This window comes from Giraffa tippelskirchi, chromosome 4 (assembly GCF_054371585.1).
Source record: "Giraffa tippelskirchi isolate mGirTip1 chromosome 4, T2T-mGirTip1v1.2.pri, whole genome shotgun sequence".
Lineage (NCBI taxonomy): Eukaryota > Metazoa > Chordata > Mammalia > Artiodactyla > Giraffidae > Giraffa > Giraffa tippelskirchi.
The window spans coordinates 118,345,101-118,358,984 of NC_137278.1; the positions used below are offsets into that span (position 1 = coordinate 118,345,101).

At 34.2% G+C, this 13,884-nt stretch overlaps 1 protein-coding gene across 1 annotated transcript in view; it reads right to left on the reverse strand.

Moving 5' to 3' along the window:
* MGAT4C (MGAT4 family member C) overlaps nt 1-13,884 on the reverse strand; it is a 793,076-nt gene that overhangs the window by 347,159 nt on the left and 432,033 nt on the right. The window contains exon 3 of the mRNA XM_081587383.1: nt 10,249-10,309. The gene's annotated coding sequence lies outside the window, so the exon portion shown is untranslated. The remainder of the gene's footprint in view (nt 1-10,248; nt 10,310-13,884) is intronic.

Genomic DNA, 13,884 nt, shown 5'->3' on the forward strand with positions numbered 1-13,884 from the left:
AAAGCAAAAACAACACCCAGTTGTGGATGTGACTGGTGATCGAAGTAAAGTCCGATGCTGTAAAGAGCAATATTACATAGGAACCTGGAATGTTAGGTCCATGAATCGAGGCAAATTGGAAGTGGTCAAACAGGAGATGGCAAGAGAGAACATAGACATTTTAAGAATCAGTGAACTAAGATGGAATGGAATGGGTGAATTTAACTCAGATGACCATTATATCTACTACTGTGGGCAGGAATCCCTTAGAAGAAATGGAGTAGCCATAATAGTCCACAAAAGAGTCCAAAATGCAGTACTTGGGTGCAATCTCAAAAATGACAGAATGAACTGTTTGTTTCCAAGGCAAACCATTCAATATCACGGTAATCCAAGTCTATGCCCTGACCAATAACACTGAAGAAGCTGAAGTTCAATGGTTCTATGAAGACATACAAAACCTTATAGAACTAACAACCAAAAAAAGATGCCCTTTTCATTATAGGGGACTGGAACGCAAAAGTAGGAAGTCAAGAAATAACTGGAGCAACAGGTAAATGTGGCCTTGGTGTACAGAATGAAGCAAGGCAAAGCCAAAGAGAGTTTTGCCAAAAGAACGCACTGATCATAGCAAACACCCTCTTCCAACAATACAAGAGAAGACTCTACACATGGACATCACCAGATGGTCAACACCGAAATCAGATTGATTATATTCTTTGCAGCCAAAGATGGAGAAGCTCTATATACAGTCAGCAAAAACAAGACCGGGAGCTGACTGTAGCTCATGAACTCCCTACTACCAAATTCAGACTTAAATTGAGGAAAGTAGGGAAAACCACTAGATCTTTCAGGTATGACCTAAATCAAATTCTTTATGATTATACAGTGGAAGTGAGAAATAGATTTAAGGGACTACATGTGGTAGAGTGCCTGAAGAACTATGGACAGAGGTTCATGACATTGTACAGGAGGCAGTGATCAAGACCATCCCCAAGAAATAGAAATGTAAAAAAGACAAAATGGTTGTCTGATCGAACCTTAAATATAGCAGAGAAAAGAGGAAACATGAAAGGCAAAGGAGAAAAGGAAAGGTATACCCATTTGAATGCTGAGTTCCAAATAATAGCAAGGAGAGATAAGAAAGTTTTCCTCAGTGATCAATGCAAAGAAATAGAGGAAAACAATAGAATGGGAAAGACTAGAGATCTCTTCAAGAAAATTAGAGATATCATGGTAACATTTCATGCAAAGATGGGCTCAATACAGGACAGAAATTGTATGGACCTAACAGAAGCAGAAGGTATTAAAACGAGGTGGCAAAAATACACAGAAAATGTTAGTTGCTCAGTCGTGTCCGACTCTTTGCGACCCCATGGACTGTAGTCCACCAGGCTCCTCTGCCCATAGAATTCTCCAGACAAGAATACTGGAGTGGGTTGTCATTTCCTTCTCCAAGAAGAACTATACAAAAAAGATCTTCACAAACCAGATAATCACGATGGTGTAATCACTCACCTAGAGCCAGACATCCTGGAATGCTGATTCAACTGGGCCTTAGGAAGCATCACTAAGAACAAAGCTAGTGGAGGTGATGGAATTCCAGTTGAGCTATTTCAAATCCTCAAAGATGATGCTGTGAAAGTGCTGCACTCAATATGCCAGCAAATTTGGAAAACTCAGCAGTGGCCACAGGACTGGAAAAGTCAGTTTTCATTCCAATCCCAAAGAAAGGCAATGCCAAAGAATGCTCAAACTACCACACAGTTGCATTCATCTCACATGCTAGTAAAGCTCAAAATTTTCCAAGCCAGGCTTCAACAGTACCTGAACCGTTAACTTCCAAATGTTCAAGCTGGATTTAGAAAAGGCAGAGGAACCAGAGATCAAATTGCCAGTATCCGTTGGATCATTGAAAAAGAAAGAGAGTTCCAGAAAAACATCTACTTCTGCTTTATTGACTATGCCAAAACCTTTGACTGTGTGGATCACAATAAACTGTGGAAAATTCTGAAAGAGATGGGAATACCAGACCATCTGATCTGCCTCTTGAGAAATCTGTATGCAGGCCAGGAAGCAACAGTTAGAGTTGGACATGAAACAACAGACTGATTCCAAATAGTGAATGCAGTACGATAAGCCTTTTTATTGTCACCCTGCTTATTTAACTTGTATGCAGAGTACATCATGAGAAACGTTGGGCTGGATGAAGCACAAACTGGAATCAAGATTGCCAGGAGAAATATGAATAATCTCAGATATGCAGATAGAAGCACCCTTATCACAGAAAGTAAAGAGGTACTGAAGTGCCTCTAGATGAAAGTGAAAGAGGAGAGTGAAAATGTTGGCTTAAAATTTAACATTCAGAAAACTAAGATTATGGCATCACTTCATGGCAAAGAGATGGGAAACAGTGGCAGACTTTTTTATGGGGGGCTCCAAAATCACTGCAGATGATGACTGCAGCCATGAAATTAAAAGACACTTGCTCCTTGGAAGAAAAGTTATGACCAACCTAGACAGCATATTAAAAAGTGGAGACACTACTTTGCCAACAAAGGTCCATCCAGTCAAGGCTATGGTTTTTCTAGTAGTCATATATGAATGTCAGAGTTGGACTGTGAAGAAAGCTGAGTGCTGAAGAATTGATGTTTTTGAACTGTGGTGTTGGAGAAGACTCTTGAGTCCCTTGGACAGCAAGGAGATCCAACCAGTCCATTCTAAAGGAAATGAGTCCTGAATATTCATTGAAAGGACTGATGTTGAAGCTGAAACTCCAATATTTTGGCCACCTGATGTGAAGAACTGACTCATTTGAAAAGACCCTGATGCTGGGAAAGATTGAAGGCGGGAGGAGAAAGGGACGACAGAGGATGAGATGGTTTGATGGCATGACTGACTCGATGGACATAAGTTTGAGTAAGCTCCAGGAGTTGGTGATGGACAGGGAAGCCTGGTGTGCTGTAGTCCATGGGGTTGCAGAGTCGGACAGGACTGAGCGACTGAACTGAACTGAGCTAATTGCCACAGTGCTAATGCACTGCTTAACTTGGCATTTCAATCTATATTTTTTCTGAAAAAATTTTTCCCTTACATGTCTTTCTGTGTGTGTGATTAATTAATCCTCCCCTATCCTATTAAAATAATCAACATAATGGAGATTTTGACATATACTTTTTAAATTAAAGGGCATGGGAGTCATGGTCTAAGGTATAAAAGTACGAATAATCACATTGGGATTAAACATTCAAGAACAAGGACACAGGCTAACTAGCTCTTTTTCCTTCTATGTATATAATCACAGAAGTTTTTCTATTCTCCTAGAAGAATATTTTGGTGTTTGACATGAATGATATGTATCCTGGCTATTCTCTTCTCACTTTTCCATTATACAAGTAAGCACTTAATCTTTTACTCTTGAGAATAGTTTGCTCTGAGTCAATGACACCCGATTTATAATCAGTCTTTTTTTTTCTCCCAAGTCTAGAAGGAAACATGAAGATAGAGATTTTTCCTTTATGAATTATGATCATTTTTATAACTGAAAAGACGATGGATTTGAAGATTTAGGAACTTGGTTAAGGATAGTATTACATTGATATTTTCCATTTTCCTATTATTAGTAAATATTTGAAACCTTTATTTCTTTCTTTCAGTTTTGATGTCTCCACAAGGACCCTATACCAATAGTTTGTAGAACGAAGAACACTGATACTCTAGACCTTAACAATATTTGTGTTTGAAACTAGATTTTGGCTTCTCACAGAATTAATTTTTCAGTGTATAAAGTGAAACATTGACCAATAATTCCCTATTAGTTTCAGATTTCAACATATGGCTTTCATTTATTTACTCATGCCTTAAAGTCTCTCATTTAAATATTATATGCATATCCTGACTTAATTTTTATCTTGTAATATTTCAAATGCCTTTCTACATAAAATAATGTCTGTCTTTCCCAGCAGCACATGTATTCTTGATGAGATTGAGACAGTTCTGCTCTCTTCCTAGAATGTTAAAAGGCTTTATCATGAATGAGTGCTGGATTTGAAATACTTTTTTTGTACCTTTTTGGATGATCTTATTATTTGTCTTCTCTATATTATATATATGGCAAGTTGCACTGATTAATTTCTGAATGCTAAACCAGTCTTGCAAATATATCCCAATTGATTATGGGTGGGTGGTGTTTTTAATTCTATTACTGTGAGTATTAAAAATCTACTGAATTACATTGGAAAATTTTTTAGTAAATATTTTAATTCATAATTAGTAATTATTATAATAGTATAATTTCTAGAAGAATTTTTTTTTTCAGTTAATGCTTTGATTATTTAGTATGCACTGTGGGAAATAAAGCCCACCAGCTGAAACCCGCAGAATGGACTTGAAGATGAAGTGAAGCAGGAAGCAAGGCTTTAATGACCGTCTCGCAGGGTCAGGTGTTTGGAGGGCCGGCACACCGTGTCGTTCAATAAGCAATTTATACCCTAGCACTCAAGTCCCTCCCCCAGTTCCTCACTGGTTCAGTACTATGGGGTGGAGGATCTTCCTGATGTCACCTGGGTTTATTCTCTCCCTCTTTATGGTCTGGCTCCTCCTTGACATCTTGTTTCCTCCTTTCCTGAGCACCTATTCCCATTCTTATGTTTTGAATTCACCAATAGAATGAGCCCATGCAAAAATCCCAGGCATCCTACCCTCCCTTTGTTTACCAGAACTTTCCAGTTTTGTAACCCTTACTGTTAGTACATCAGTAAGCTGTTAGGCAAGTTTGGCTGGAAGTAATTTTTCCACTCAAAGCCAGCCACCCTTGAAAATGGATCACTTTTAAGTTTTTGTTTTTTTTTTAATTTGCTACCTGTACTTAATGAGATAAAAATTTATAGACAAAGTAGACACCAAGACAGAGTATTCTGAGACACCAAAGAAATACTTTGTATTGATAAAAGGGGTCAATTCATTTAGAAGACATAACAAATCCAATCATATATGTACTGAATGGCAAAATTTTGAAATGCATGAGACAAAAATTGACAGAAGTGAAGAAAGAATCTACACTTTTGCATGGAGATTTTAACACTGTTTTGATAATTAAAAGTGACATTAAAAAAGTCAACCTATAAAATTATCAGCTTATATTAACTAATTGACATTTAAAGCACTATTTCCCAAACTGTGAGATATATATTCTTTTTAGTACATAGAGAATTCACCATATAGTGGACTATAAAACAACTCCCAATAAACTTCAAATAATTAAATAGTGTATAATTGGGGAAGATTACTAATTATAAATTAAAATATTAATTAAAAAATTTTCCAGTGTAATTCAGTAATCTTTTAACACTCACCCACAGTAATTGAATTAAAAACACCACCCAGACACCACCCAGACATTATTTTATATAGAAAGGCATTTGAAATATTACAAGATAAAAATTGTCAGGATATGCATATAATATTTAAATAAGAGACTTTAAGGCATGAGAAATAATTGAAAGCCATATGTTGAAATCTGCAACTAATAGGGACATTATTGGTCAAATTTTGGTTGGATGACATCATGGATTCAATGAACATGAGTTTGAGTAAACTCCAGGAGATAGTAAAAGACAGGAAATTCTGGCGTGCTGCAGTCCATGGGGGCTGCAAAAAGTTGGACATGACTTAGTGACCAAACAACAAGAAAGAGAGTAGAACTCTCTCAATCCCTTTAAGAATTTATGTGAAAACTAAAATCATATTTTTAGTGTTTCTCTTTTACCATTTAGAATATTACTAAAGAATTAGCTTTCATAATTTCTGCTTAATCTATTTTCAGATATAACTTACATCCATAACATCTACCAAACAACTTAATATATCCTCTTACATTTAGTTGATATACCTGTTGAAATGAGCAACTATTCTTACAAAACACCTTATTCATGCCTCTACTTATGCTATTCCCTGTGCCAAGAATTCCTTCAGCTTTCTTCAAAGATTAGTGTCAAATTAACCTCTGCAATATGCTGCTGTTATTTCCTTCAGCTGAAAATGAACTCTAATTCTGCTGAATGTTATTAACATTTTCAACTTCTGTTCTACTATATTTTTAAAAGTATATATGGAATTTTCTGACTATAAATATTGATTTCATAAGGTGAGAGTTAACTATTTATAATAATAAATCTCCTAGACCTCTGCCAGTTTCACACATAGACAATTCTCAATAAGTATTTGTAAAATAAATGGATGTTTCTAAAAATCATAGATATTTTTGCTTTTCTTTAAATTATTTTAAAAATAGCCACAGAAAAGTTTGTAATTATTCTAAGACAATACTAGCTATGGATTCCATGGCACTTAATATCTAATAGGTTTTTGTAGGCTTCAGTTGTGTTGTGCAAAGGGTACTGTGTCAAGCTTGCTAACTTCTCTATTTGTATAGGATATGCATTTGCAATTATTTTGTTAAATAAACCAGTAATTATATAACTTTTTTACTATGTATATAATGTATACATTATGTTTCTTATATTCTTATTTAAGGAATTATTTGGTTTTATGATATGATTTTATTAACTCAACAAATTTTATTGATGGTTTATTATATTCAAGGCACTATCCTAGACACTTGAAATTATGCTTAGTTTTGTAGAAGAGATACAAACAGGTATATAATATTCTCTTGCTCTCAATATATATAAGATATTATCTATATAATTTATATTTATAAAATATAGGGGAAATGCTTAAATATTATGGCAAATGTTATGAGATCAAAGAAGTCTATAAGAGATTAAGACTAGATTAGACTATTAAAAAACACTTTTCTGAAGAGATGCATTAAAGCTCTGTAGGCAGAGTCTGAAATATGGGGAGTTACTCAGCCTGTAAAGAATAGACAAAAAGTATGGCTGTTATTGAGAAGACAAGAAATAATAAAAGTTGGAGAGTATGTAGAAAACAGGAATCTTCATACACTGTAGATGGGACCATAATGACAGTGAAGTCATTATGGAAAATAGTTATGGAGATTCCTCAAAAAATTAACAATAGAACTATAATACAATGCATCTATTCCACTTCTGGGTAACAAGAAAATGCTAATTCAAAAAGATATACATACCCCTATGCTCACTGCACCATTATTTAAAATAGCCAAGATGTGGAAATAACATAAGTGTCCATAAATAAAAGAATGGATAAAGAAGCTGTGGTATATTTATGCAATAGAATACTACTCAGCCATAAAAAGAATGAAATCCTGCCATTTGCCACAACATGGATGAACCTTAAAGGAATAAAGCTAAGTGAAAGAAGTCAGACAAAAAAAATACAAATATCTTGTAATTTCACTTACAAGTCAAATCTAAATAAATAAATAAATAAATATATAGATACAGAGATAAGATTAGTAATTATCTAAAGGGAAGGAATTTGAGAGGAGGCAAAATAAGCAAAGAAGGCTCAACTGAGTGGAGCTGGATTGTAATTAGACTTCTGGTGGTGATTTCTCTGTAGTGTATACAGATGTTAAATTATAATGCTGTACATCTGAAATATATCATTAAAAAATTAATTACACAAACAGGATAGAGGAAAAACTGATGATAGATATAGAAAAATGTTTAAAATACCATTATAATCTAAGCAGCAAAATGCTTGTTAGATCCTTTAAATGTCTCTACAAAATGGTTCATTTTAATTACTCTGAAAATAATGTGAATTTAGTCTGTATGTTAAAGATTTTTCTTAAAAGAAATTAAGAAAATATCTCATAAAGAGACATATAATAGATTTTAATAAAGATATGGGAAATTAAAAGTTTACACTTTTTTTTTTTTTTGTCTATAGACAAAAAAAAATAGAATAGGGAGAAGGGGGCAGAAATATGCCTAATCATGTGTACTTTGTTTATAGTATAATAGCATTTTTTTCCTTAGTTTCATGAACTACTTTTCTTTCTTTTTTTCCCCCCAAAATGCTTAGTAGACTGTCTTGAAATCTTAAAATACTATTCTTAAATATATTTATTTCACACTCCTGTTTATTAGGAGGTCTTACAAGATTTTAAGATCACAGCTGAATTTGAGGATTGTGAAGGTTGAAGAATATTTTATTTGAATATTATGAATTATGCATAAAAGACCTATTGGTTCTTACAGTAATAGCCTAATTATGCTTTAACTAGTTAATAAGAAAATTCCAGTTTTCTTATTAAATGTTCCACATGTTTACAACTAGGACAAAATCAAAAGACTTATACCATATAAAAGCATAAAGTCGTCATTTTCATCCAGTTGTTAAGAGCTTTCATTCTGCTACTTCATAAAATGATCAAGTTTTTATTTTTTTTGAAATTGTGATACAGAAGAAACAATTTTAAATTTAAAAAATAGGGAAAACCTATCAGTTTATATTGCCAGTTTACCCACTGTTAAGACTTGTTATGCATGCTAAAAACACTTTAGAAAGATTTCACAGTTTGCTTTCATTTAACTACTTCTTTGCTATTTATTGACTTAATTTTACACAAAATGGAGTACAGTTAAAAATCCAAGGGAAGATATTAGGTTTTAGTTTTATGTGCCCCATCATGGAAATAATAAAATGAAGAATGGGGTTTTTTGGTTTTGTTTTTGCATTTGTTAAATATCCTACATCCCCCCAAAAACATATTCTGTATAAAAGTTTCTCAGCCCAATGTTAACACATAAATAAGCATCTCTTTCTTTTATATTCCTTTCAAATTTGAAACAGTATCTGTCTCATTTTCTAAGGTATGCCATTTTCTTTCCAAATATATAGAGTAATAAGGTAGAATTGCCACAGTAGAAAACTATATTTTAAATGGGAAAACTTTTTGTTTCCTAAAGTTTTTCTTTCATGAGACCTGTTTCAAATCAACTGTGCATTTTTTTTAAACTATACAGTAATGCACTTAAGTACACATCCCTGTGTTTCAATAAAGGATCCACAGAAATACATTCATCAAGAGTTAAGCCATTATAGGGAAACATATCTATACTCAATTATCAGAATAAACGACTGTGCTAACAGCAGACAGCTTGATTAATTTTTTGTTACAAACACTTACATATTAATAGATACATTTTTGTCAATCTCTTTGATATTGAAACTTTCCAAGAGATCATCTAACATATGTTCACACTACCAGCCTTCTAACAGATAAAAATTCAGTAGTGAGAGGTTATATGAATCAAGCATGCACCATCCCACAGCACAGGTCTGACGACCCCTGAATGTGACCTGCTCCCGGAGGAAACCAATTTAATGCTTCATCGCACACAAAGCAGTATGTATGAATCACAAAACCTCCAGATAAATTAGTGACAGGTACATCTGAATAGGATTCCTTCTAAGTCGCTTATCTGCAGCCAGGCAAGCTTGTTTCACCCTCACTTTCAAAGATAAAGCCACATGGGATGTTGCCTTGACAGATTCTCACAAAGCAAACAGCCCCCATTGTCCATTATTGGCGGAAAAATTCCCTTATTATTTCAGGTACTGTACACTGTGACAGCAAATGGGATAAAGTGAAAACTACCTGCCAGCAGAAAAATTCATCAGTTGATACCAGGCCTTATGTCTTCTCTAACTTTCATAAGCTCTGTGCCTCTACTCTTTACTTTTATTTTTGACGGTTCTGATACCCTAGAGTTGTAGCCATGGCAAAGTGCAAGAAAAAACAGCAGGTTATCAAAGACAACTTATCAGAAGCCAACAGGAGAAGAGACGCCAACAGTTAGTCAGTAACTGAAAGATCTATGACACAACAAGGAAGAAAGATGCACTGATCTTTTTTATCTTGAAACAACTCCTTATTCCACTTGAAAAAACTCAGAAAAACTGAACCACTAAATATATACTCTAAGTACTTAGGGATAATAATCATAGAAAAGATGAAAAAATAATTTATGTATAAAATAGCATGGGAAATGTTTATTTGTAATGGAATATATTTATATATTTTATCAGCCATAAATAAATTGGACTATTAAAACTATATAAAGCTATATGCTTTAAATTAAGTATCAATGAAAGCACAAATGTATTATCTTCTTCCAAGTTAAGTATCTACTGATTACTAGAATTCCTTAAATTGATATGAAGACATATCAGTTCTTACTTTCTACACCTCTTTAATCTAGACTTAGCACTTAAATCAAGACTTTATTATATATCTCAATAAATGCCATGTCTTATTACAAGAGCAGTAATATAGCATAGAATTCAATAGTATAAATCAACAGGACTCACGTTTTAGGCTCTATTGATGGTCCTTCTCAAGCAAAACCAGGGTTGTGCTTTCTGGGTGAGTCTGTGTTAAACCAAAATAACAAAAATCTTAGTTTCCCATGCACTGCCACTTAGAATGCATGCAAATAAACCCTCAGTTAGTCAAGGAGAAAAAAATTTCATTAAAGCTACTGATTTGTAAATTTGGTCCTTTCAAATGTAGATAATGGTTACCCCTCCCTTCCCCCCATACCTTTGTAAAATTTCTGCCCAATGAACTCATTACTGTAGAAACTCAACTATGGCTATGGTCAGTTAATGAAATTCAGGTCTGAGATTAACCTCTATAAACATGCACATGGTTGGGTTTCTGGAATTGGGAGAGAAAAGGGTGATGCTGGAAAGGAAAAAAAAGAAAACATATAATTTAAAGAATGTACAATATGAGTTTGAGCAGATTTCGGGAGTTGGTGATCAACAGGGAAGTCCGGCATGCTGCAGTTCATGTGGTCCCAACGAGTCGGCCATGACTGAGCTACTGAACTAAACTGAACAGTATGATATATATATAGCTAAACTAATTGCTGTCCTATACTTGAAATGATTCATAAAATTCTTAATGTCCAAAAAATGAAAGCAAAACTACTTTGAAAACATAACCTATACCATATTCAATGACACTTTGGGGAATATTAATGTAGCTGTTAAATTTACCTTCTTTGAAATTACACAGGTTTAATTAGATTAGATATATGTTCTTTACAGCCACAATAATTTAAGCAATGTTAAACACCAATTAAAATTATTTGTGCTCTAACCAAGGACTATGTTTATACTGAGTTATTTATTTACAGTACACTCTAACATCATCAGTAATTTCTTAGAAACTGCAGTATTTGAGAACTAAAATATTCAACCAAAACATTAATCTACTTGTGAGGTACTGTATTATAATAATGTTAGTTTATTTTTATGATTTAGAAAAAATATGCAAATGTAATTAGAACAATTAGTTTGAATATTTTAAAAGCAAATGTCATGTGCATATCTAAACTCTATAAATACAAAGTCATGTAAAAGTCCTCAATCAGTACATGTCACACTTTTTTTTTTTAACTGTAGGATGGAATGTTCAAAATTTCTGATTTATTATCCATTTATTTAACAAATAGATCTTGACTAAGATGGTCTTACAATTCCCCATGGCTTCACTAAACTTTACACAAGTTTCTTCCTGACCTCCCTTTTCTCAGAGCATTTACTTTACACAAGTTTCTTCCTGACCTCCCTTTTCTCAAAGCATTTACTTTAAGCTTGCAATTATGAATTATTGCTCTGGCCCTTTGAGATCTTTTCCCAATATCTCACCAGTTTTAATGACCCAGGCATGTCTTTCTCAAGGACTTGGGAGCCATCCTTTTGAGATGTAATCATCAAGAAAGATAGCATCTCTATCTCCCAGTTTTTACATGTGGATCTGAGCCTAATAATAAGCACTAGTCACAAGCACAAATGACCTCATCACATTGACTAACCTCTCCTCAACATCTTCTAGTAGTTTATCACCAGCTCATCTCAACCTTTAAAAAGTCCGTGCCTTGTATTTCATCAGAGTTAATTAAGTTCAGTATCTCCCCCTTTTACAATAGTCTGAATAAAGTCTTCCTTGTCTAACTCCATCTGTTGAAAGTTTTCCTTTATATTCTCAAGCATTTATTATGTGCCAATACGGTGATATAGAAGGTGGACACTTACTTGTCTTAATAGAACCTACAGTCTAGTTGGGAGACTGAGATATGTAAATTGATTCTTAGAATGTGATCAATACTATAACTGTGTGAACAGAATGGAGCACCAAATAAAAGTAGTAAGAAAGTGAAGTTGCTCAGTCATGTCCAACTCTTTGCAACCCCATGGACTGTAGCCTACCAGGCTCCTCCGTCTATGGGATTTTCTAGGCAAGAGTACTGGAGTGGGGTGCCATTTCCTTCTCCAGGGCTTCCTGACTCAGGGATGGAACACAGGTCACCTGCATTGCAGGCAGACACTTTACTGTCTGAGCCACGTGGAGTAGATAATAAAAAGTGTACCAGAACAAGTGCCATTGAAGTTATTACTTCACAGATGATGAGGTATCATTCAGGGAAATTGCACAAGGGAAGATGCCCCAGGAAGAGGATCCAGCATGTGTGAAAGTTGAGAGACAAAATAAACATTTCATTGCAAAGAAAACAATATCAAAAGGTCTGCATTGTACATGGTGATATGGGAGGGGGTAGGAAATGAGGCTGAGATGTAGCAGAAAGAAGATAAGAAAAGGCATTTAATCATATAGTTCATTTTTCTTTTAATCAACATGTTTATGGAGAGGTAATACAACTTAAGTTCAATGCCAAGGGCTCTGGTATCAGACTCTCAGTCTTTGAAATCTGGCTCTATCTCTTGCAAGTTATATGATTTACACAAGTAGTCTAAATGCTCTTACCCTCAGTTTCCCCATTTCATAAATGAATATATTAAAAGTATTCACTTCATGAGATTTTGTGAGGATGAAAAGAAAAATTGTAGATAAAATATTCAGTACAAGCCTTGAAAGTGAAAGCTGCTCAGTCATGTCTGACTCTTTGTGACCCCATGGATAGACAGTCCATGGAATTCTCCAGGCCAGAATACTGGAGTCGGTAGCTGTTGCCTTCTCCAAGGGATCTTCCCAACCCACGTATCAAACGCAGGTCTTCCACATTGAAGGCAGATTCTTTACCAGTTGAGCCACCAGGGAAGCCCAGCACAAGCTTTAGGACATGAAAATGATCAATGGTGATGATGATGAAAAAGACAATGATAGTCATCTATGATGATATCAATGATGAGGGCCACTCAAGGGTCACAGAGAATTTTCTAAAGAAAAGAGAAACTGAAGCATTTAAAAAATAGAGAACTACGATCAAGTTTACATTTTGAAATAGCATTCTGATTAGTTAGAAGAATGTTTCTAAAGTTGAAAAGTGAATGCTGTAATCTCTGTTTGGATGAACTATGTAGTAGATGTCTTTGTGATCATCAGTTGGTATGTTTTATAAGGGGAGTTTGGTCACACAAATCATATGTCATCTCCAGTATATCTAAAATGCAATAGTAATCATAAGAGAAAGAGTTAATATGTATTTTAGCATATTTATCAGACACTGCTTTTTGCTACTTACATGTATTAATTCATTTATAGATAATATTGTTATTCTTCCCTTACACATGAAAAAACTAGAGCAAATAGAAGTACAGTAATTTGCCCAAACCACATAGCATATGGAGAGCACAGATTCAAACCAGATAGTCTGGATCCAGAACTTTTATCCTTCAGCACTGTGTGAATAGTGCTGTAATAGAGCAGTTTTTAGAGTACCTGGAGCTTAGAGAGATATAATAAATCTCTACTATAATCTAAGAGGATATTAAAGATCAAAGAACTTTGGGGCAATAGGAGAAAAACTATTTCAGCAAGGTAGAAAGCACAAAGCAGATAAAATCAGAGTATCTTAAAGAAATAGACATATTTCAGGTAGATTTTAAAGAATGAATTGGATATGTCACCTTGAAAATCAGTCTATTTTAAAGAAAAATCTGTAATGATACTTATTTTTCTGTCTTCCCAACTAGATA